Raw genomic sequence first — 25,389 nt, 5'->3', positions numbered from 1 at the left:
CCAGTCCCAGACTCCTTCACAACTCCAGTTCCCAGTCTTCCTCCACCTCCCTGTTCATAGTCCCAAATGACTCCCCCAACTCCTGCAGGTCTAGCTTTTGTCCCCTCTGTGTTGAAATCAGGTAGCTTCCTCCTCCATGCTGCCTAGGTCCAGGTCATTGACAGCACAGGAGAGACAAACTTCTTGCTCTCAGTTTTGGTGCCTGGTTGTGGCCCCAACTCTGGCCTGCAGCAGTCCAGAGCAGTAATTGCAAGGAAAGTCCTACTCAGCCCTACACAACTGGTGCCTCCCCATACTTGGGGGTAGGGGGCCCACAATCTAAAGGGGAGGAGACATGATTGTCCCATGTGTCCTCTGCCCACCCCCACCCCCCACCGGGGGCTGCTGCACTCTCCCCGCCTCATGTTACTTGTGTGTGTGGGGTAGGGTAGGAGGGGTCGGTCCATCTCTCCCTGCACCTCCTGCTGGTGCGTTCAGCCGCTCTCCCCAGCAGCCAGGCAGGGAGTGGGATGGAGCCACTTCTGCTTGAGACAGCCTGGCTGGGAGGCAGCAGCCGCCTGCTCCCTGCCTGGGTTTGGCTGCTGGGGACAGGGGCTGAGCGAGCCAGAGCCCCCTCTCCCCTCCAGCATGTTCTGGCTCACTCACCCAATGTGATCAGCAGCCGGGGTGGCAGATTTTCATGCAAAATGTAAAAAGCACATCCCTGACACAAAGACCACCACTCTCTTACCAAATTTCAAGTTTCTGCTTCAAAGCCGAGGATGTTAGAGCTTTAGGAAAGGTCAACAATTTTTTTTTTTTTTAAACACAGGCAAAACAACATATTTTTCTTCTCTGGCCTCCTTCTTGGAAATGGCTGACCTGTCTGAGGCTGAAATTTTCAAAAAACATTCAGCCTGAGTCAGTCACCCAGTATGAAAAATTTCAGCCCAAATGGTTGTAGTTATAAGCAACTAAAAAAAGGGTCCCAATAATGGGAAATATCAGGCAAGCTTAATAATAGTGTGGTGCTACCATCCCTGCTTGTAATAAGGAACACACGATCATCCCTGTAGCTACTCTCTCTCTGGATCACTGTACAGCCTCCCCTCGGAAACTCCACTCCAGCCCGGCTTCCTGAAATAATTGTAAAGAAAAAGTACACACATCCTCGCAGGCTCTAGATAATCTAATTTCCTACAACAGGATACAGAAACTGAGATCTCCAATTTAACTGGGTCCTAGACCATAAAGGACCTTACAGATTGTAACCATAGAGAGGCAAACAGTTCAGAGCGAGAAGCACTGGGGTTTCAAACATTCAGACCAGCATGGCACCTTCAAGAGATGAGCTGCTGCATTTTGCACTAGCTGAAGCATCTGGATGGACTTCAAGTGTTGCGCTAAATAGAATGAACTGAAATAAACTAGCCTTGAGGTTACAAAGGTGTGAACTACTTTGGCAGGGTCTGCCTCACAGAAGAATATTCACAGATTCTGGTCCAGCCACATACAATGTTTCCACAGTGAAAGTCTGAAACTAACTGTCAAAAAATGATAATTAACCCTGAGCCTACCAGAAAGTGCCATGACTGGTTAGATTAATGCTTATATATCAAAGTAATGAGTAATCTGAAACTTCCATAGACAAAAGATTTATATTAAAAGATAAGAGATGAAATGAGGATATAACTCAAACAGAAAAAGTTTGGAAAGTTTTTTAAAAAGGAGGCAGTTCTCCTGGGAAAGGAGTGCATTTGTCACCATGGACCCGACTTGTCCTAACTGCAATAATAAAAATACTCTGGGTAACAAAATCATGATGTATGTTTGATGTTCAGCTGCTGAATTAAACACGGTGCAGAAGCTTTTAATTAGCTTATCAAGTAGCATCCGGCAGCATCCCCCAGTCTTCACGACAGTGTCAAGGTGGAATGTACATTATAGTAGTGACAATCTAAATGAGGTCAAACGCTGAAGAGATACCGTCAAACAAGATAGCAATGTCCAGGACTACCAGCATGATCTAAAATATAAGCTTTCTTTTTGCACTCTCTGAGGGCTGGGGATAGACACTTCAGCGAGTGCTGGTCGAACCCAGAACTCAGCTCAAATTTGCTGAAAGACTCACAACTCATGAACCATTGAGACCTTGTGTTTCAGAATGAAGCCTAGCCTGGCTAAAAATCACGTGAAGCTCACTGGTTTGAGCTTTCAAGCCCAAATTGAAACTCTGGGGGCGTGAAATCTCATGAACCAAAACCGGAAAAAATATTTATGCGAAACTCTGAGAACTGAAACCCTCGTTTTTCACACACTCCTCCAACCTGTAAATAAACTGAGCTGATATGAACAGCGACCCAGCAACACCACCGAACTATGTTCTGTCCAATACTTTACTGTATCCAGGGCCGGCTCCAGGCACCAGCTTAACAAGCAGGTGCTTGGGGCGGCCAAGGGAGAGGGGCGGCACCTGCGGAAATTTGGGGGCGGCAGGTCCCTCACTCCCTCGAGGAGCGAAGGACCTGCCGCTGAACTGCCGCCGCCGATCGCGGCTTTTTTTTTTTTTTTGCTTGGGGTGGCAGAAATGCTGGAGCCGGCCCTGACTGTATCACAACGTGTGTTTCTCTGGTTTTGATCAGGGCACTGAAAATAAAAACAGCTTCCTGTTGCAGGGTGAGATAGTTGGCAGATACAGGGCCTGTGCACGGGGTTGGTAGGCAGGCCATTCGTCCTGTTTTAAGCTGGAGAGTTTTGCTTTTCTAAGCTTTTGCTTTTGTCCCGCGGCCGGTACTGAGACAAAACTGGACAAGCTTTTGTCCGGTATGAGATGGGAGATGCCATTTTGAAAAGTGTACTTCTCTGCCCCCACTGACATGGCTCACACTGGTGGGGGCAGGCCCTCACTCTTCCTGGAAGTACCAGGACTTCTAGTATTCTGGGAATGCCTGTGTGGCCACCCTCGTGCTGGGACAGTTTTGTAAGAAATGAATCCAGTTTATGAACATACAGCAAACACAGCTGAAAAGAAGGAAAATTATTGTTAGCACTTCTCTTTAATGGAGACTCTATCAGCACACTCAAGGCTTGCCTACGTGGGGCATTAGTCCACGCTAGAGGGATGTGAATTCTAGTGCATGCTAACGTGTTGTGCACTCGGTGGCCTGGGTGGAGCCTGCTGGCATGCACTAAAAGTTCCCTAGTGCACATTAATGTAGGGCTGTTCAAAATGGGACTACAGGAACATGCACTAGGGAACTTTTAACGTGTGCCAGCAGGGTCCACATGGGCCAGTTACTGCACAACAGAATTTATACATCTCTAGTATGAACTAATGCATGGTGTAGACAAACCCCCAGACTGCATTAGGAAGAATCACCTGTGACTAAGGGACTGGACTGGGATTCTGTAGATCCAGGATCAATTTCTGGCTCTGTCATTGTCTTCCTGTGTGATCTGAATCTCTTACTTTGGGTGTGTCCAGTGCCTTACCCAATAAAGCCTTGATCCTAGTTGGGGCCTGTACACATTGCCATAATATAAATAAGGAGCATTAAGGAGCTAAATGTACTCCAGAATACCTTCCATATTCAGAGGTAGGACTTTCACTACCACCTTTAGTTTGGCTCTAGATATGGTAGCAGCCTGGACTCATTTAAGAGTGCTACATTTCATGTGTGCTACATTTTGGTGCAACAGAGAAAGCTGAGTCTGAATTTTGTTCCTTTGCTGTGGTGGGATATTGCCCCTCATAGTTGTTTAGAACAGGAAGAGTTCATAAGGGTTGGGTACAAAGCAAATTTAACAGGCATGGATAATAATTAACTAATTTGTTTTAAAACAGCTAACCCAATTAATTGTATTTAGAGTCAATGTGGCCTCCAGTTTTTTCAAGGAGCAACTTTTCTCTAGTAAATAATTGCATTAGGACTTTTTTCTGTGCCTACAATTAATAGGAGGTGAAAATGTTAGTGGTTATAGGTTTAACTACCTGATCTGAAGGCATAAAGAGGTAGTTAGTTGTGTAATTACCATACTTGCCTGCAATTTAGTGGGGATGCAAAAATGACACAGCAGAACAACACACACATGCACACGAGGCTGGTTGTGAAAATCTGACATTTAAACACTAGTTTCTATATTAAGATATCAGTATTTGCCAAAACTTACCATACAGTTTCCCCCATATATGGGAGAGAAATAACTGCAATATCTCAGATACCATTTATTGGCAAATGTTGACTTTTTGATGTAAATATTTCAATGCTTCTGTATTTGTCTGACAAGCTTCAAATGCCCCATGCTGTGAATTGCCTATAAAGGGTGATGTTCTGACGTCACAGAAAGATAGGCAGAACCAACTACTTATTGAAATAAAGTACTGTACTTCACAGCCAACTTCATGGTGTACGCATTCTTAACTAAATCCAGTACACTGTGGCTAACACCTCAAAAGATACCATTTATAAACACCCACATCCTTTTTTGATGCTCTATAAGAAAAAAATTGGCAAGTAGTCCCCCACTACCTGAGCGGTGTCCTGGTTTTTTTGTGCTGAACACACATGTAGAGAGAGATGTTTAAAATACCCCCTAAAGCACACCTAGTTTTCTATCCATTTATGTTGAAAGACAATCATAAACTTAGTGCTTGCTAATTTGTAGCATCAACTGTTTCCAAATCAGTTAAAGACATTGCCCAACATTTTTAAAAGTGACTAGTGATTTTGGATGGACTAGGCGGCAATTCTATCTGTGTGTCATGTTAAATTATTATGAATTGTATTACAGTAGCATCTGGAGCTCCCAACCAAGATCAAGGCCACTTTGTGCTAGGCATTGTACAGACACATAGTGAGAGACAGTCCATGCCCCAGAGAACTCACAATCGAAATAGAAAAGACAGACAAAGCGTGGGAAGGTTGAAGTATTCCTATCTGTATTTTAAAGATGTAGAATTGTGGCACACAGAGATTAAGCCACAGGGAGTCTGTGGGAGAGCCAGGAATTGAATTCAGCTCTCTCTTTAACCACAAGACCACCCTTCCTCTCTAAATGGCATGGGCTTTTACTTATCGATGTTGGCAAACGCTTCACAAATTTACAAAGCACGAGTGCCCCAAGAGGTCCCTTTTTTTCTGAGCAGGCTCAGGTTTGCTTGATGGTCCAGCCTTAGGTGTCTTGTATTGTATATTCAGCAGCAGCAAACGGAATGATACAGAAAAATGTAAAAGTCGCGTTTGTACTTACCAAGTGAATCTGAAATAACTGAGTTTAAATCTAACAGACCAAATTCTGCCTTTTGTTTTACACTCTAACAACCACTTTTATGCCAGTGAAGTTGCACAGGTGTGCTTGAGAGGGAATTTGGCCCATGGTTAACTGAATTAATCAGCACTCTCTGTAAAAATCACCTGTGACTAGAAATTGACAAATCTTTCACAAAAGGTCAAGAGAGATAATTTATGGATATTTCACTCAGTGTCAGGACTACATTAACTGCATTCTTCCTTGCATATCTTACTGTCCAAAACAGTATACCACTGCCCACAAAGCAGAGTTCATAGGGAAAGAGGAACATGTGTCTTGACTATATCCAGATCTACCTCTCTCTTAAATTAGAGCATAAGCTCTTCAAAGCAGGGACCATGACTTTGTATGTGCTGTAGGTCACTTAGCACAAAAAGGCTTTGATCCAGATTAAGGCCTTTGGGCCATATTATAATATTAATCAGAATAAATAAAAATACGTATGATCCCTCTGCAATCTCTTTCTCTGATCAACTTCCCATTTCTTCTTGTCTATCCATGTTATTGTCATGGATTTCTCCACTGCTTTCTTAGACACAACAAGGCAAAAATTGAATTTACCTTTTTTTCATAACTTCTCTCACCCATTTCTCTAGCACATTTGACAGCTCCACTATCCTCTTCATCATTCTATCACCAAACCTAGGGTTAAGCAACACTCCTTCATTTCTTTCTCTCTTCACATCCAAATTATGTCACGTCTTCTGCTATAATCCACCCCTTCCTCTCTGTCCACGCTGCCAGGGCCATGGCTTGATCTCAGTTTCTCTGCCTCCAGCTTTCCTCTCTCTCCCCTCTTTAGTCTCTTCAGTTAAAACAATCCTCCAATGCTCCTGAGTTCAGGTGTGTTTGTATCAGGGGTTTTGGAAAGGCCCATTACAGAGAGATGAATTTTGGAGCCAGGTGTAAAGTTCTGACCAGACGCATTTTTATTTAGCGAAAAGGAAATTGTTGTCATGTTCCAGGGCTCACTTTGCAACTTCCTCTGCTTTCTGTTGAACAGCGTTCAGGATCTGAATCCAAAGGGCTCATTGATCTTGCAAAGACTCCGGCTTGTAATTTATTAACATCAGAAATGCTGAGTTATGAAGCTAAAGTTATGGAAAAATTCTCTTAAACGTTTACAATTTTTTTTTGCACATCATTTGAGGTTTCCTGCTTCTCTAATTTGTGGGCTCTCCATTGGGTTGTTTCTTTCACAGTTTAATGGGCAGAGTCCAACATTTGGCTTTAGCAGAGGTGTGCCATATGGACTGGAATGCTTGCGGATCTGTCGTCAGTTCGCCTAATGGATTCCCAGTGTGCATGAAGAAATGAAGCGCCCATGAGTTTGCCATCAATGACCCAGCGTCCTGTTGCTATAACACTACTCCCCAGAAGCTGAGAGTGCAATAAACCTTCTCATCCCATAGTTGCAGGATCTGCCTTTGACAGTTTGGCTGATGTACGAATTTTATTTGGCAGGAGTCAGGGAGGTTTTTTTCTTTAATGACCCACAAGCAGATTTAGAGCAATAAACTGTTGCCATAAGGTTTTGTTGTGTTTTTTTTAAAATAAGGAAAAAATGGCTACAATTTATGACTTTTAAAAGTAACTGAAACAGAAAGTCCATTCTTGCAACAAAATGAAGAGGGAAAAAAACTGCCCAGAGAAACACCTCTGTCAATGTGTAGACACGAAGCCTGGATGAACTCATAAATTCAGCGCTCTGCCTGCAATTAACCAGGCTTCCTGGTGATCTGACAATGAGTTAATAAGAAATGTGTCAGACAAAAACAGGTCATAGTACTGAAAAATCAACGGGAGATGCAACAGAACCAGCCCTGTTCACTGGCTCCCCACTAGCTTGGAGTCACAGGAAGAACTTTGAGGGATACTGACACAGAACTACTTTATAAAGCATAAAGTACAATGTCTGGCCCAAATTTAAGCCCCGCCTACATGACTGAGAGGCGCCTCCCCATCCAGAACATGAGTGCCATGTGATAAAGATAACAAGGACTGGAGCAGGGGTCGACAACCTTTCAGAAGTGGTGTGCCGAGTCTTCATTTATTCAGTCTAATTTAAGGTTTCGCGTGCCAGTAATACACTTTAATGTTTTTAGAAGGTCTCTTTCAATAAGTCTATAATATATAACTAAACTATTGTTGTATGCAAAGTAAATAAGGTTTTTAAAATGTTTAAGAAGCTTCATTTAAAATTAAATTAAAATGCAGAGCCCCCCGGACTGGTGGCCAGGACCCGGGCAGTGTGAGTGCCATTGAAAATCAGCTCGCATGCCGCCTTCGGCACGTGTGCCATAGGTTGCCTACCCCTGGACTGGAGGAAGGGTGATTTCTTCAGGAGCCAGGACCTTTATTCAGTTGATGGATCTGCCACAGACTTCTCACATGACCTTGGACAAGTTGCTTAGGCTCTCATCCAGCAAATATTTATGCCCATACATAACTTTACTCATGTGAGTAGTCTAATTTATTTCAAAGGGACCACTAATGTGAGGCAAGTTATGTATTTGATTAAATGATTGCAATATCAGATTCCATTAATGATTTCATTAATCTCTCTGTGCCTGAATTTCCGCATTTGTAAATCGGGGTAACTACTATTCTTAGGCACATCATGGGGCTTAAATTCATTAAGATTTGTAACACATTTCAGATCTTTAGATTGTGGGAGATACTGCATAACTAAAAATTACTATTATTTATGCCAAAAAATAGCATCTCCAATAGCTTGGAAAGCTCAGAATATGCGAAGCAAAAAGAAACCCTTGCAAGATGTCTTTCCTTGGAAACAAGTATGTTAATGGCAACTATTGAGACTGGGTTGAAAAAATGCACCCATGAGCCAATCCAGTTAGGGTTTGTGTCTTATGGTGGCAGCTTTATTCCCATTAACAGGTCTAGCGATGACAACAAACAGCTACAAGGGATGGGAAATAAACAAATTTAGATAAAAAAAGAAATTGGTCTTGACCTTTCACTCCAACCAAACTCATAGCTGAAATGAAAATGTTTTGTCAGGTTATGTTTCTATTTCTAGATAATATTTGCCTCTACATTATCTGGTTTCAGCAAGGCGTGGAAGCAGAAATACCAGTGTCCTGCAAGAAAGACTGTACTGGTGATTTATTTCATTTATTTTTTCATAGGGCAAGGACAAGACACCCTCTCCTCCAAGCCCCACCCCACAAAACCAAGCCCAAAGACTACTAGAAATCCCATGAAAACAGCCTGTTCTTTCAAAATGTCATGCTCAATTTCTAGACCAAGAGAGTCTGGATAAGCTCAGACAAACTTTGGAAAGGCCTTTGAATTTCTTGTCTCCTATCTGAATCAAACCTTCTAGCCTTTTGAAGGTCTGCCCATTATTAATTGCTGTTCTGTTATGTACCAACAGAGAACTGCCAGTGAATATTTCCAATGTATAAGCTGGCTTTGGGTGGGGATAAAGAGCCTGAGAAATTGCAGTGTCCTTATAAAAAATTATTCTATTACATGGACGTGTCTTTCAAGCACAGCAGATTGATTCCAGCTGAGTGTACATTAGACCTGACTGTAAATACAAAATCTCACCAGAGAGAGCAACAGCAGCAATAATAATATAGCATACTTGTCTCCAGAGCTCACTAAACAGGATTTCCATGTAAGCATCTTCCGTCTCTAGAAAGCAACCAGACCCAGCATGTACTAGAAGGTTTAACAGAACTCATACTTGATCTACGTAACAGGGCAACCTCTGTGCAAAGGGATAAGGATGAGAAATTCAAACCTTATGATAAAAATCAACAACTGTTCTGCTTTTCTTCTCCCGTAAAAAGATCCCTGCTTATTTTCTTGCTTTAAAGGTGCAGGTTCATTACACAGAAGCCAACTCTAAATAATACAGTATGTCAAAAGAGGTGCCACTCATGCTAATTACTGCTGATGCATGTAATCTTTTCGCCTCTCTTTCTCTCTCTCTCTCCCTGCCTCCTCCCCCACAACCTCACTCTCCTTGAGAGGGAAAGGCTAAACTTTCACAGCAACAGCTAATCATCGTGCAGAAAACCAGAAAGTAAAAATGTCAAAACAAAAGAAGAGTTTCAAGCTGATGGCAAGCATTTATCTCAACAAAAGCTCGTGTTCCACCAGTAACGTAATTCATACCACACTGATTTAAATTAAACAGTAGGCTGTAAAAAATAATGTTCGAATCAGATCACAGATGTTGTACACACAAGTCAGAAATGGGATTGTCTGATTCTTTACAACACACACACCCCAAACTTTGAAACTTTCTTCCCAAGAAAGAGCTCAGAACATATCTTTTTTTCAAAGTGCATTTTGCTTTATCAAAAACCAGAACACCACAAAAGCAATAGTCTGCTATATTTTAATATTAATCGTTCATCAATGTCTGGAGCCTTGTGGATGGAAAAAGAGGCATGTACTTAAAACAGAAGTGCTTGACATGGTAAACAAAAGTTGCCGAATATTTGTAGGTACATTGAGATTTAGACTTTCATGCAATCTAATTCCAGTCTGACTGGGGGTGTTGGGGAGGTGTGCGGGAAACAGAAGCATGCAGAACAGCACAAGTGTTTTTCTAATGCTGTTCGAAAGGATTGAAGATGGCATGATTTGGGTAGGACTGGCTTGCTATCATTTAAAAAGGGCGATATAGCACTGAACCGTCTCTTTCTAATGAAACCACGTCAACTAGCCAAATCATTGTTTCCATATGACAGATGGGTAAACTGAAGAGACACAGCTTAAGAGACTTGCTCAAGGTGATGCAACAAGTCAGTGTTTTCTGACTTCTGGTCCAGGGAACTCCTTTCTGGATGCTAAACACAACGGGTGCCAAAGTCCCAAGAAACTGCCATGCAGGGATTATTCTGGGTATTGTTGGCTTCCTCTGAAGAAATGAACAGAGATCATTCCTCAAGATCAGAAAGGTATATTCTACATTCTTGATTTCCTGCAGTTGCAGGGAGAATGGGCATTTGTAGGCTTCAGTTCTTGTTGTCTTTTGCATTTCTATGTGCTGAACAGACCCTGAAAAGAGTAAACAAGAGAGAGGAAAGATGTTCTTGTGGGCAAGGCACTGGAATGGGACTTGGCTGGTGTGAGTTCAATTCCTAGTCTGCCCCACATCGCCTGTGTGACCTTGGGCAAATCACTTCACCTCATTGTGCCTCGGTCCCCCATCTGTAAAATGGCGATCACAATGCTCCCTTTCTCCCACCCTTTGTCTGACGTGCCTAAATTGCAAGCTCAGTGACCGTCTCTGACAGCGCCCACCACCAGGGGATGCTGACCGCAGGTGATGCCTTTTGATGCTACTGTGTTACAAACAAACAGTGGTGATAACATCAGAATGCACGTCTTTCTGCTGAAATCAAGCCATGGAATCAGCAGGTTCCCAGCACGATACTCAAACGGGTCCACCGCTATGGAGAAACTGTAGCTTTTTTTTTTTTTTTTTAAATCTCTAATCAACTTCCATTAAAAGATTTTGTGTATTGCTCTAGACCAACATCCAGAGGAGTTACTGCTGCTTGTTTTAAATCACTTATTACTACCTCTCTCTCTCTCTTTTCAAAGCTTCGGGAATGGAGTTGTGAAGCACCATGAACTTGTAGGCCTCTTCAGAATGATTCATTGAAAGTCCTGAGTGCCAAAACCATTTGCCACATTTCACACTCTTGCCAGAATAGTAGCAGAAACTTCAAATGCCCATTCCCACTGCTAATACTAATTTAAAAATACCATCCTTTTTACAGCTTTTGTAAAGTCAATTGAAGGCTCAAGCATGAGAAGTGCCATATGAAATAACATTGTCTTAAGGTCTCTTACAAGCCTTTTCTGTGGAAGAATATTGGCTTCTAGCTGATAATTTCTTGGAACCCTCCTCCTTCCCCCCTAAACCAAACTAAAAAAATGCTCAGATTCTACTTGATCATTAATAATACACCAAAGAAATTATAACTTCAGTTAGCCAGATGACATGGGGAATGTTGAATGAATTCAGATAACTAAGGTTTTAGAAATAAAGGGCATTTTCAATTCAATTAATAGATGTTGAGAGATATGACTCTGCTTCAACTAACAGGGAGTTTCAGACATTTGAGGTTTGGAACATCAGAGCTGTGGTGTTTTATCATTTTGATGCATAGGAATTTAAATTAAAATAAGATGAGAATGTACTTAGAGCTGATTGTTACACTCTTCTCCTCCTTTTTTGTATGGGTACCTGGGCAACTTTCCCCACTAAAAACTTTGTGGTTTATCCATAATGCCAAAAATCAAGCATTAGGACAATTACTGCCAGGAAAAGTTCTGAGAAATATGATTGTAATATGATCCAATTCAAAAATCTCTCCAGATTAAGGAAAAGTCATTTTGCAGAATGACACATTAGTTCATATGTTATTAGCGCTAGTTGCATTCATCCCAGTGAGACGCATTTTCTAGGTCTCGCTCTGTTGAAATTCACCTGTACGTCTGCTCTCATCCCAAGAAACACACATACAGGGCCACAATAGAGCTAAAGTCATTGGTAATGGGGATTTGATGCCTATTACTAGTTCAAATGGGATTCAGGTTAGAAATGACTAAACTCTGTTACTATTTTTTGGCAATCGTGAAGGGAGCTGTAGTCTAGTCACAAAATCAGCCATCGCATTTGGACCCTTTTTGAGACTCAGCAGAGAGGGCAAAAAATGGAATGAGTCATGAATAGTGAACTCCCTGCCACACTATCCCGAGGTCATGGTTTGAGACACTTTGGCAGGATCATTGTGTCTGTAAAGCTCACACTAGAAACTGTTCATGTTGTACTTGCTTGGTGGATGAACTTTGGACCTAAGTTTCACCAGCTCTAAATTCACCATTTTTTTTTAAAAAAAGGAGAATTCATGTACAGCGTCTACCTGTGATGAGACATATAACACTGAACTATCTCCAGTGCAAAAAGAATACAATCCGTTCTTACCTTTGATTTGCAATCTCATGTCAGCATGTGCTATTGTGTTCAAGCAGGTTAGAAACAATCTAACAGCATACATTTTTTCACATACTACCATTAAATCGCACAATGTTATAAACCAAGAGCTTGCACATTACTGCAGCCTTGGCCATGACCTTATGCCTTGTGAGCAGAGAGGTTTAGAAAACGAAAAAGAAAAGCAGTACCCTCCCCCAGGGTTGATATTGCTTTGAGCATATCAGAACCGAAGTTTCATTTACACAGGAAGCACCCCCCCATCAAAGGTGCCACAAATGTATGGGGAAGCACAGTCCTTGTAACCTTTCTTGCCAGAAATGAGTAAGGCAGCTGCTTTGCAGATGATTCTCGTGCTTTTTAGAAGGTGTGAAATAGATGAGTTTGTGAACTTGGTTGGCACTGGAGAAAAGAATAAAAGAATATTTGTAGATTTCCCTCCCAATCAACTTAGTTGACCAAAACCAAGAACAAAGACCTCTGTTTAAAGAGCTTTGCAAATGATACGGCCATCTCACAGTAATAACGTGCTGCTCACCAATCATGAAGCTGAAATGTGTTATTTTCTTTATATTTGATGTTAACCAAAAAGGAGGTGCAAAAACGAGAACATGAAGGCTGCACAATTGTTCCGCAGCAACATCGGAGGCTCCTACCCTGCTGAAGCAATTACAATCCTGCATAAAAGCTGTCCATGAACTTTTCTTTGATAAACAAAAAAACCCAATAACACTGTAACCAATCTGTAGCTACTTAGTACTTTGTGGTGCCATTGTGCCAGGACTTTCTGGAGGTAGAACTCCTCTCTTCCTGCCCCTACAACACAGACCTCTACCCCTTGAATGAAGGGGAGATTGCCCTTAGCTGGTAGCAGGACAGGGCCTCTGACGTGTAGGCTACCTCTACATTACAGATAACTGCCGGCAGTGTGCAGGGCACTGAGAGCTACATGCCACAGTGGAATGCAAGCTGCATCCGCACTGCTGTGTGTAGCTACGTGTGCCAGTGAAAGGCTCCAGCAAAGCTCCAGTAGTGGGGAGGCAGTGGGACGCTCTAGTGCTAAAAAACAGCAGCAGAGCCAGGGAGGCGCAGCGTGGGCAAGTAGAGAACCACGCAGGGCACATACCCACACTCTGCAGGTGTTACTTTGCTTGCCTAAGCTGTGACTCATTGTCTTCAGTGCTCTTTATGTCCCTGTTGGGAGCTACCTGTGCACGCACTCCTTCTGTAACTTCTTCTGGGTGGCTCTGTGGGTTGATGGGGGAAGCAACCTGGTGTTAGGGCCCCACTTTGGCGCAGAGAAAGTGAGCCAGTCTGCTTTCCCTGGTGCTTCCACAGCCCCCTAGGCCATGGAGCAGCCAGAGCGACTCTCTCCTGGCTGCCCTGCAGTGCAGGGCTGGTGGGGGAGCTGGTGATCAGCTGCAGCAGAGAAGTGACAGCAGCTGCTCAGAGCATGGGGGGCCATACCAGAGCTGCTCCTGTAGCTGCAGGGGAAGCAGTGGAAGGCAGTTGGGGAGGCAGCATTCTGGTCTGCCTCCCTGTAGCATTGGAGCGGCTTCGTACATTTGAAGTATCGTGGGCAGGGCCGGCTCCAGGCACCAGACTAGAAAGCATGTGCCTGGGGCGGCACATTGTAAGGGGCGGCATTCCGGCCAATCTTGGGGCGGCCAGCCCAGTCCTGAAGGGGCACGTACCCCGACACGGGAGGGGGCAGGAACTAGTGATCCCTGCTCCCCGGGACGTGCCACTCCCCGCCGCCTGCACCGGTCTCCGCCTCCCGCGCTGCTCTGAGCCCGGCCCGGCCGAGCCACCTTTAAAGGAGTGGCTGAGCCAGCACCTCCTGCAGCCTCTGGGCACTGGAAGGAGGGACGGTTCTGCGGCGGCCCGGCAGGCACCGGAGGGAGGGAGGATTCTGCGGCGGCCCGGCAGGCAGCGGTGGGGCGGGCCCCACTGATCCCAGCGCCGTTTGCACTGTGCTAAGCCCCGCTGCAATGCCGGCCCCACGCAGAGGTCGCAGACCCCAGCCAGCTTTGCCTGTGTCGGCCCCCTTGGAGCCTGCCCGGCCGGGAGAGACACCCCAAGGCCGAAGGGGGGAGCCCCTCTCGCCCGGCCGCAAGCGGACTGAGGGAGCGGGCGGGTACCGCCCTTCACCCCCATGCAAGCCGCCTTGACCGCCCTCCACGCGCTCCCTGCGACTGCCGGTTTTTTGTTGGTTTTTTTTGCCTGGGGCGGCAAAAAAGCTAGAGCCAGCCCTGATTGTGGGAAGGGGGGGGCGGAGCTTTCAATTCATAATCAGATACAACTTTCCTTATTAATAGAGTTGCCCTTGAGAACTACAATTTAGAGCCCCCAGGGCCAGAGGCAACCCACAGGCTGGACACCATTGTCCTAGACAGTTTGTTTCGACTCTCTGTACTTATGTAGTGCCTACCATCTGGGGAGTTAAAAACTCTTTTACAGAAGTAAATGAATGAACCCTCTTAATGCTCCTCTCAGGTAAGTATTATCCCCCTTCCACAGGTGCACATAAATGGAGACATGGCAAGCGAAGTGATTTGCCTTCCAGGCCACACAGATAGTCAGCTGTGGACATAGCAGTCCTGACTTCTAGTCTCCTGCTCTAACTGTTAAGTCCTGCTGGCTCCCAGTGGAAGTGATCAAAGTGTAAGGGAATTTCATATCAATTTTTCAGACTGTTCTAGCTTTTCCAACCAGTGGTACCTTTTTTTTTGACTTCCAAAGTAGAGATACATGACCCTGTCCAGATGCATTTTAAGGGCATTTGCCAAGGAAAGGTGTGAGGCCTGATATGCATTGTGTGACCCGCAGATAATATGCTATTATCTACACTCCAGTGGCCCTGGCAACACCTTGCTGTGTATGGCAGTACCTGCAGAGACAGCACCTTCACACTGATAGTGTGCATGTCTATAGGGTGCTTCAGAGGTATCCACCTACTTGCACATCTCTAATGTTACTGGCTAGGTGCAGCGTTAGTGTGGGTTTCTGAACTTAACTGTACCTACAGAAACTGCACATAAGCCACTCTGAGCATTGCAACCCAGTGCATGCGGGTGCATGCCACTCAGGTTCGGCTTCGCAACCCTTCCATCATGACGGAGGGCTGCGGTGAGTCAAATCCGAGTGAGTGGCGTTGTGACTGGTCACTGGTGCCTGGGGTTGCAACCTTGATTGAGGGGCAGCCGGGCCAAACCTGAATAGCACTGCATCCCCGTGCACCAGGTCAGAAAGCCTGAAGTGAGGAGCCAGACTCAGTCCCATGTGACAGGAGCCACCAGCCCCACTACTGGGGCCTCCCTTCCTCACCGGGTCGGGATTAGGGTTGCAGTGGTGGAGCAGAGGGTGCTGCTGCCGGTGGTAGATGTGCCCTCAGCAGTTTAGTATAGAGAACCCATTGAATTGAGAGACCGCAGCTGCCTCTGTTAATGGCCCTTTATGAGATACTCCCAGCACCCTGTGCTGATTCTGTTTCTCTTCCTAAGCTACTCTGAGTGTTGCTGTAGAATCATAATAGTTAGAGATGGCAAAGGCCTGGTAGGTCATCTGGTCCATCTCCCATTCCCCACAGTACGTTCTCCAGTGATTTTTCCAGTTTAGTTTTAAATTATTCCAGCAGTGGGGTTTTCATCACTTCCACAGGGAGACTTTGATAGTTGCATAGACCTCTTTCCTGACATTCAGCCTAAATATTCCTCCACCCAGTTTCATCCCATTACTACTTCTCTATCTTGTTATACTACGTTAGTTCCTCGTCCTCAGTAGAGGCTCAAGGCCTCATCGTGCTAGGCACTGTTCAGATAAGTAACACAGGGTTATATTGAGCAAGGGAGGTTTAGGTTGGACACTAGGAAAAACTTCCTAACTGTCAGGGTGGTGAAGCACTGGAACAAATTGCCCAGAGAGACTGTGGAATCTCTGTCATTGGAGGTTTTTAAGAGCAGATTAGAAAAACACCTGGCAGGGATGGTCTAATACTTAGTCTTGCCTTGAGTGCAGGGGACTGGACTAGATGGCCTCTTGAGGTCCCTTCCAGTCCTACGTTCTATGATTCTATGAAAGATGACAGTCCCTGTCTCAGATAGCTTACAATCCTTATACTCTTGTATACTATCCTCCCTTCTTAGTGTTCATGTCTTTCAAATAGTTACACAGACATATCCTATTGTTTGTCAGGTAGACAAGCTATATATAGGTAGTTGCTGCTTTTGTGTTTTGGTCAGCCCACTTGGCCCTTAATCCATATTTGATAGTCTGATCAAAATCGTGCTAATGAAGGATTGATTTTACTTCATTATTATGCTGGATGGTTTGGATTTGAGCTCTCAGCCTGAGGAAACTAAGTGAATATCTTGTTAGCCATCACAAAGTACATTTTTAGTTATAAAGTGGTATAAGAGTAAATTGCATGTCTGGTCTCCAGTGCCTTCAGGATGAACTTTAGCTCAGGCCAGTTTAAATATAAAATTACATACTCCAGGGAATTGATTTTAATGAATAATCTGCCTTTTGGGTATTTTCAGAAACATATATTTTGAAACTCTAAGATCTAGTATCACAGGAATCTTATCTCAGTGTCAGAAGATGGTTTAAGGTGACATCTTTAAGGCAAAAGTGTAATTACAAACCCAGAATAAAAGGTGTGCACCAATACCTTGACCCAGGCTTATTGTGCTGAGACATTGCAGCCCAATCGATCCACTAACAGGGATCTCGGAACAATACGTAATCCGACATACTAGATATGTTGTGACTGCCTAGGTGAGGCAGGTTTGTGTTAAGGGGAATCTGACAGCTACAACACAGAATTTCCTTTCCTTGTGGGCTTATTCTCACAATCTTAAAGACACACCTGCCAGGCAATTGAGTCCAATATTTTGATCTACCTTAAAATTGTTTTAATCCAATGGGAAATGCTTCCTCCATTTCTAAAATTCACCGATTTCAGGCCAAAAATGAATCAGAAAAGAAAAAAACAATAGCTACTGGCTATTGCTAAGATGTTGCAGAGCCAGACAGCTGTCCAGCCCATGGAGTTAAAGTTAACATGCACTTTATTATTCTAGATCTGTCCTAACGTAAGGGAGGAAACATGGTTAAAACAAGGGACTGCAAGTCAGAAATCCTGGGTAGGTCTCTTGGCTCTGCTGATGACTCACTCAGCAGCAAGTCACCTAACTTCTTGGTGTCTTCATTTTCTCACTTGTAAAAGGGGGTTAAATGTTTGCCTGTTTCACAGGATTTGCTTATTATTATTGGGATATTGTACATGATTTTTAAACTAATTGATGTATCTGTCTGGGTTGCTATATCACCATGGTATCTGAGAACTAAAATAAGACATATTCCCTGCCCCCCAAAAGCCTGCAATCTGAAAAAGCCAAGCCAGCCACACACAAGACAAGACCCAAGCCAACCGGTCAGAAAAGAAAAGATATGAGAATCATTAAATAATGAAGGGAAGGAATTAATTGTATGTAAACCTGAATGTGGTTCCCAAATGTCTTCAAGATAATCTCTTCCAGCTTTGAAAAAAATGTTGGGAAAAACTATAAGGAACATCCAGGTACTTTGCAACCTCACCCAAAAAAGTCCTCACTGATGCCTTTGCAGTTGGAAAGAATATTTGCCCAACTTCCTTGTGGCATTATTTTGATGTATTAAATAAGAGACACCAGATAGCATCCGAGATGAAGCATTACTTAACCTTCCTTCAAGTTATAACAAAATCATGATAGGAATGATAAAGAGGAAAAAATTAAATCCCTTTTTCCTCTAGCAATTCTTCAGCACACAAACTACAAACACCATTAATAGAAACGTACTGAGAAACTAAGGACATATTCCTGACAATATTACCTACATTCCTTTTGAAAGCACCTACATGGTAAGTTCAAGCATCTATTCATAGCCTGAAACGCTGCTGAAAGAGTTTATTAAAACCGAATCCTGTAGCATTTAAAAATCTAATTGTATAGTATTTCCATGGTACAAATAATTCTCGTATGTATCTGGCAGCCCCATGTGTTCTCAAGGATGAACAGAACAGAGTCAATTATCCCAAATTAAATATGGGTGTACATACACCACATAGCATTTTAATTGAGACATTTCTTGGCATTTTTGAAAGAACTATACAATAGCAGAATCTACAAGGATGACATGACACATATGTTTTCTCCCATGAGCTGCCTGCTTTTATTAATTACTCTGCCAGAGATATGTTGATATTGATGTTGTCAGTTTGTGAATAAAACCTCATGGATAGAAATGGTTTAATTAAAGCAGCAAAACATGGTTTATGGGTGGTTAGCAAATCTGTTACATGAAGTCAGTAAAACTTTCATAAGTGATTAAACAGAAATAAATCCAAGGAAAAGATTTGTATCGAGTGCATCTTTTTACATTTTCCTTTTAAGTGTATTATAAAAGCAGCATGATTGTCGACATTAGAACCCATTGGCTGCAGCACCCTCTCTAGGTGAGCTCACATGGCTTCAGCTACTATCTTCACGCATATGATTCACAAATCTACCTCTCCAGTCAGAACTTACTCCCTCTCCATCCAGTTCTGCCTCTCGGTCTGTCTTACCGATGTCTCGTCCTGGATGTCTCATCATTAACTTAAAAACTAAGCATGGCTAAATCCGAACCTCCTATTGTCTCCTCCCCTTGGAACGGGTAGGGAGTTTGCTCCCCTAAAGCTACATATGTCCCAATCTCTGGGGATCTTGAGTCATCATCAGAAGCTCAATAAGTCCATGCCGCTCCCCCACAGTAGTACAGGTCCACATATATACCCACAACCTACTGCTCCAAAGCACCCGTAAGGAAGACTCTCCATTCATTCAACTGAAGTGGATATCACTCACCCTCAGAATTAACTCTGGGGGAGTATCCTCATAAGGTTGAGCAGAGGCAGTCCCCCATCCCATCTTGGGCCATGCACCATGCGAGGGCATCTATGGGATCAGGAGAAGAAATTAGCAGGTGGTGGAAGTTCTGCCAGATTGGCGTCCCCTCTACTGCCAACACCAGAGGAAAATCTGGCTCTAAACAATTATGTAAATGCTCGTAAAGTGCTTTAAGATGGAATGTGTTCTGGCAGTGCTAGCTATCTAAGGATATGGCCCCATCACTGTAGTAACTGAGCACTGCACAATCTTTAATGTATTTATCCTCACAGCACTCCTAGGAGATAGGGCAGTACTACTATTCCCATTTTACAGACAGGGAACTGAGCTCAGAGACGCTAAGTACACGTCTGCACTAGAACGGGGAGTGGGCCCCCCAGCACAGGTAGACAGATTCGTGCTAGCTCAGCTCGAGTTAATGTCAGTGTGGACATGGCAGTTCCGGTGGAGAATTAAGCTAGCCACCCAAGCTCTGAGCCAGGGAGTGGGGTGGACTTGAGAACCCACGCTGCCGTCTGAGAGGCAACGGCCATGCTATTTTTAACGTGCTAGCTCAAGCCTACCTAGTGCGCGCCTGTCTACCCAGACTTGCTCCCAGCAGCAGTGTAAACGTACCCTTAGTGACTTTCCTAAGGTCACATGGGAAGTCTGTAGCAAAGCAGGGAATTGAAACCGGGCCTCCCAGGCCTTGCCTTGCGCCCTACCCATCCGTTCGGTCTCTGATAGCATCATTATGTACAGTCACTTAAATAGAGACATGTTGCATTCCACCTAATGTGCTTTCTTGGGGCTGGCCCATGCCACCCAAGGCCTTGCTATAAGGTGTATTGGTGGATTATGCTGTATCCCAATAACCTCACACATCAAAGTCCCCTGTCATTTAAAATTAAGTAGCCAGAAAATAAACAAATCAGGACAACCTCAGAGGTACTGAGAGACCGTAGAAGGGAATACATCTTGTAGACCTATTTACTTGCCACTGGGGTGTTCATGCCCAGTTCACAGTTCCTCTTTTCTCTCTTCCTCTCTTTATTTAAACAAAGTTCTTGTTGTTGATGGACAATGTTCTTGAGAGAGACTGTCACAGAACAAGAGCATGCAATAGGATGTCCATCTCACATTCTAATAAATAAATAAAAATAAACATTGAACCTGAAGTAAAAGATCCTTCATTAGACATTCCTAATCATTTTTTCTACTCCAAGCTCAGTTTTTACTGGACTGGATCCAGTGATTCCATGGTAATGTAATGGCCTTTTTCTCTTTCTGAACAAAAGTCCTTTTCTAGTCCTAAGGGCCAACAAGTTTATCCAAATATTCGCAGTTTACTACTAGCCTCTTTTTGAATTGATATATCCAATAAAAGGACACTTTGTATCTTTAAAACCACACCACAGAGCAGTAAAGAGCAACAAGCTAAGGAAACATGCTCAGAGCACTCATTCCTGTCAAAGAGGCATAGCAGGAGAGAGACGGAACAAACGGAGCATGTGCATGGTAGGTCCCTCTCCTCCCCCCAAATAACCAACTTATGGCTGATAATTCAAAGAAGAGAAAACACATATAAAAGCAATTCTTTCTCCCCTCCCGCCCATTTCCCCAATCAGAACGTCTGCACACACTAATAGTCTTTTCCATGTTTCTGCATCTTATTTTGGCTAAGCTTGTCCAGTCTGTTAGCAGCTGCCAAATGCATGAAGTAATGAGAAAACATAGGGAGAGAAAGCTGACTTCATTCCAGCAGTGCTGAAGCTAACACAGCCAGTATGTTCTGTGGCTGTCAGCACGCTGTTGAAGTGGACCTCATTAGTGAATTTGACTTTAACAGCCAGACAAGATCTATTCCTTAGTGCCACCTCCTCCCCCTGTTCGTCGGATCTAGCTTGCTTATCCCTTCTGTAACTTATTTGTCTCAAAATGGTTGCAACATTTGTACCAGAGTATTTTTCCCCCACTCCCCTCAGAAATGGCCTATTATTTGTGATAACGCTAATCACCATTAATCACCAAGTCTACTCTGGATTTGAAAGAAGAGTAGAAAGAAGTGACATAAACCACTTACTCTATATTTATGACTTCTGTTTAATAACTGCAATACAAGGTTCCTGACATTGCTGACCTACTGCTGACATTCACAAACTGCAGCCAAACTACACAAAATACGGTACCTTTCCCCCCATGACTTAAATCAATCACAATGCAGTCAGCAAGCTTCAGCTATCCATAATGTATAAACAAACAGCTCTTTCTTTTTCAGGGTGTTTCCCATGAACAGCTGAAGTTTGGTTAGAATTAAAATTCGTCTGTGGAGTAAAATTAGACATCTTGAAGCTGATAAAAAAGGGTGGCGCCAACTGCTCTGGTAAAACAAGAATTAAGTAACCCAGACCTTTAACCAAAGCTAGAATAGTCATCATGTAGCTTGGAAAAGTCTGCTTGACTTGATTGATTAATTGATTACATATTTCTTGGTTTCTTTTGGGGCCAGAAATGAAAGTAATAGAACACCAAGAGAAAGGTAGCTCTCTATAATATTCTGGTCTGGGTCAGAAATCTGGGTAGAACTCACAAACATGTGTCCCATCATTCTAAGCTTCTCTGCTCCAGAAATATGTGCTTCGTTACTCAAAATCCTTCTCCAGGGCAGACTCTATGTTGATGTTGGCCACATTCATGGACAGACAGACAGGTGTAAATAGGGACCAAAGGAAGAGACTAAATATTTTAGACAGAACATCTACCATCACTGTAGCGGAAATGTCAGAGAGTAGAATGTTGGGAACACACTAGAGCTGCATGAATATTGCTAGCGGATGACTAAGATGTTAGACACATTCTTTTTTGTGTTATTTGACCATCTCCAGAGCTAGTCACACACTAGTTATCAAGTAATTATTCAGCAATTAATGGTGATATTTGCTGAAAATATTATTCAATGAATATTTTTTCTTGTATTGGACTAGCTCTAGTCCATGTATTTAGCCTCTTCATGTAATTTCATGTGTTCCACAGTAAACTTTGCAAACACTTGTATTTATAAATACTAGTCTTATTCGTGTAACATTGAAACACAATTTTCAGCAAACAAATATCGATCAATCTCTTTTCCTTTGCCTTATTAGAATGATTGCTAGCTAGCTAAAATGAACCTAACTTATCTCCGGAACATATGCTCAATTTTTGACAAGGAGTTTGCAATAACATGCAAAAGCACATAGCTGAGACTAGTGCTGTAATTTCCATGGGGCTGAGTGCCACAGGTGCACTATTATAGGCATTAGTGAATGATTAGGCCTCATAAAATATATGAATGCTGTTTCTTTAAGAAGCCATAAAATTTTATTGAGGAAAAAATCCATATGTAAGGCTTTTGGTTTGTTTCATGCGGTCATTCAGAATTTCACTCATTTCTGACAGGACTATGATAATTAAAACTGTGCCCTGGGTCTGGTTTCTATAAAGTCCATCTGGCCGTCCGCGATGGAGAGTTTTGGAAGTATGCAATTGCCTGGGCATCAAATAACTATTTTGCCATCCGCAGTAGTTTAATTTTGTCCTTGCAGCAGGGGAGCAAAGTCAGAGGGGCAAAAGATCATTAACGTACATGGTTAGAGAGAGGGGCTCCCAGGGCAGCTGGCTGGCCTGTATTTGTTAAAATGCTTGACACCAATGGGCCCCATTAATGCACGGGTTAGATACAATCTGTGGAAACGGCTCTATTATAAAGGGATTATTTGGAAGTGTTCACTAGATGGGGGTGGGTGTGACTGAAGGACTTAAAACTGTTACATTAACCCTTAGGGCACTCAAAGCAGTAACAAGCCTAGCATTAAAGAGCTGGTGTTTGTCACATTTGCTTCACTTCCCCTCCTTCTCCTTAACGTCAAAGAAACTAAAAACGTCCATAATGTGCTCTATGTTATAAACATGAGGCTTGTTTTCTGACAATTTTATGGTTGTAGCTGAAACCGCATCAGAATCATTATGCACATACGCACTCTGCACCAATGATTTAAAATAAATTTTTAAAAGCAGCAAGGCAAAGATCAACATGGATGGAGTGGCAATGAGGAGAAGCTCTACAGGTTTGAATAAGCATCCAAATCCTGTGTGCTTATGTTTAACTTATCTGAAAAATCAAGCTGGAGATCACATGTTTGCAAGCTGAAAATCTGTTTGCAGGCTCTGAGATTCTGCTGTCTCAGACAGTGTCACATTTCTGCTTCCTTTCCCCTGGCTGACACCAGGAAATATGTGCAAAAATACTTTAAAAAATAAAATTTAGAAACCTCATAAAAGGTCAGTTCAGATTTTTTTTTTGCATCTGTTCAGACATTATCGTTGATTAAATAATATTATTAATAATAATTTGTGTTGTGTGGTGCCCTGAAGAAGAGTTTACAATTTAAGCATAAGAATAGAGACAACAGACAGATACAACAAACTGACTGGAGGGACAAAGGGGAGCACAACATAACAGTGAGATTGATGTAATTAAGCAGCAATCATTGCTTAATGACAAAAACTATTTATTTGTTCTCAAATGACTGTGTTCCTCCACTAGAGGCCCATTTGCATCGTTCTGTGAAACACTACATTTTTGTAGTTGGGACCATTCACTTGGTATGACTTTGTATGACGCACACTGCCCACCAAGCACCTGATTCACAAGTATTTACAATGATATTGGGAAAGTGATAGAAACAATAGTTGCAAGAGTGTCCCATTTCCTTCAGCACTGTACCACAGTTTGATGCAGGAATGCAAGTTACTAGCTCTGTTACACTGGGTAGCCCTGGAAACACTGAGAGAAACCATGTGCTTATTAACTATTCCCCAGATCCTACTTGAAAGAGCAACAACAGATATCAGAGTGGAAAACATACTTTATGGAGAATTATTGAAGCTGTGATTCTTCCAGTACAGTAGAATGCTTGTTTTCTGACAAATGAACCTTTTGTTTCACTATCAGTAATCTGAAGTCATTAATTACTATTAGAATCTTTTTGAAATGTTTAATAGTTCTACTTAGAACATCAGATAGGTTAAAATAGCAAATTTAAAACTTTCTCTCTTACCCAATCTACAAATACTCACTATCTAGGGCAGGGTTTATTATCACAATTGACAGTTTAGGAGTTCTGGCTGAGATCTAGCATAACATGTCTAATAAGGTGCATGTTAGCCTGCAAGATAAATTAGTTAATCATACAGTAGCATGTACTGCAGAAGGAGTGCAGAGCATACATCTTCTGAAAACGAAGCCCCTTGAAGGTGTCTCAAATGGGGCACCAAAAATGGAGGTCACAGATCACTACTGAAAATTTAGGACCTAGATATTTTCAAGGTTGCCATCACCATGTCATCTGTTGCAAAGTAAGCTAATTAAAGGAAACAAAACTTTCCATTGCTCTCCAAGGTTTCATTTTTTCCCCCACTTTGTATTGGTTAACCACAGCCCTGCAATTAGCAATTAATCTAACCAAAATAAGACCAAATTGAATCAGTAGAATCAATAGGAAGAAACAGCTTTAAAGTCCATGCACATTCTGACATGGTAATAAGTGAGGGTTTAAATGGGTTAAAAAAATCAGTGGTTAAAAGAAAAGAGTTTAAATTGTCTGTAGCGCCTGAAGTTCACCACAGAACAGAATTGTATAACATGATGCCTGGCACATTGTTCCTTGCAACTTTATCTCACTTCAAAAGTCTTTTGGTGCCTTTCAATGGAATATTGTGTAACAGACACTGCAGTGATTGTTAAATCAGTGTCTTCACTAAATCAAACAGAAATGGTTTTGCTGCAGAAAATGAAAGACTAGAATGGACTTGTAACCATGTTACACTAATGGGACATCATGAGCACATCTGGTGTCGCTTTATTACTTACCAAGGATGTTCCACTTTGGAAAATGCAGAAACACCTTAAGTTAAAAAAAAAAAAAAAAAAAGACTATGAACTATATAGGAGCTCAGCAGAACAGCTCTACTCCTGTGTGTGAAATCAAGGGCATTGCCCAGACTTTGATTGACAGCACACGGGGCTCCACACCTGCAAACTCTCTACCTCGCCCTTTCTTGAAAACATAGGTGTAGGAAAACATATTCTATGTATGTCACGATGTATTCTTAGTATCCCGACCATGCTGCTTTTGAGGACAGGAAGGTTCCTGTGGATCC

At 42.8% G+C, this 25,389-nt stretch overlaps 1 protein-coding gene across 5 annotated transcripts in view; it reads right to left on the bottom strand.

The window, feature by feature from the left end:
* The window catches only part of PRDM16 (PR/SET domain 16), a 432,507-nt gene that overhangs the window by 67,641 nt on the left and 339,477 nt on the right, over nucleotides 1-25,389 (bottom strand). The gene's annotated exons all lie outside the window — the stretch shown is intronic.

This window comes from Malaclemys terrapin, chromosome 19 (genome assembly GCF_027887155.1).
Source record: "Malaclemys terrapin pileata isolate rMalTer1 chromosome 19, rMalTer1.hap1, whole genome shotgun sequence".
NCBI classification, from domain to species: Eukaryota; Metazoa; Chordata; order Testudines; family Emydidae; genus Malaclemys; species Malaclemys terrapin.
This window is presented reverse-complemented; position numbering and strand designations above follow the sequence as displayed.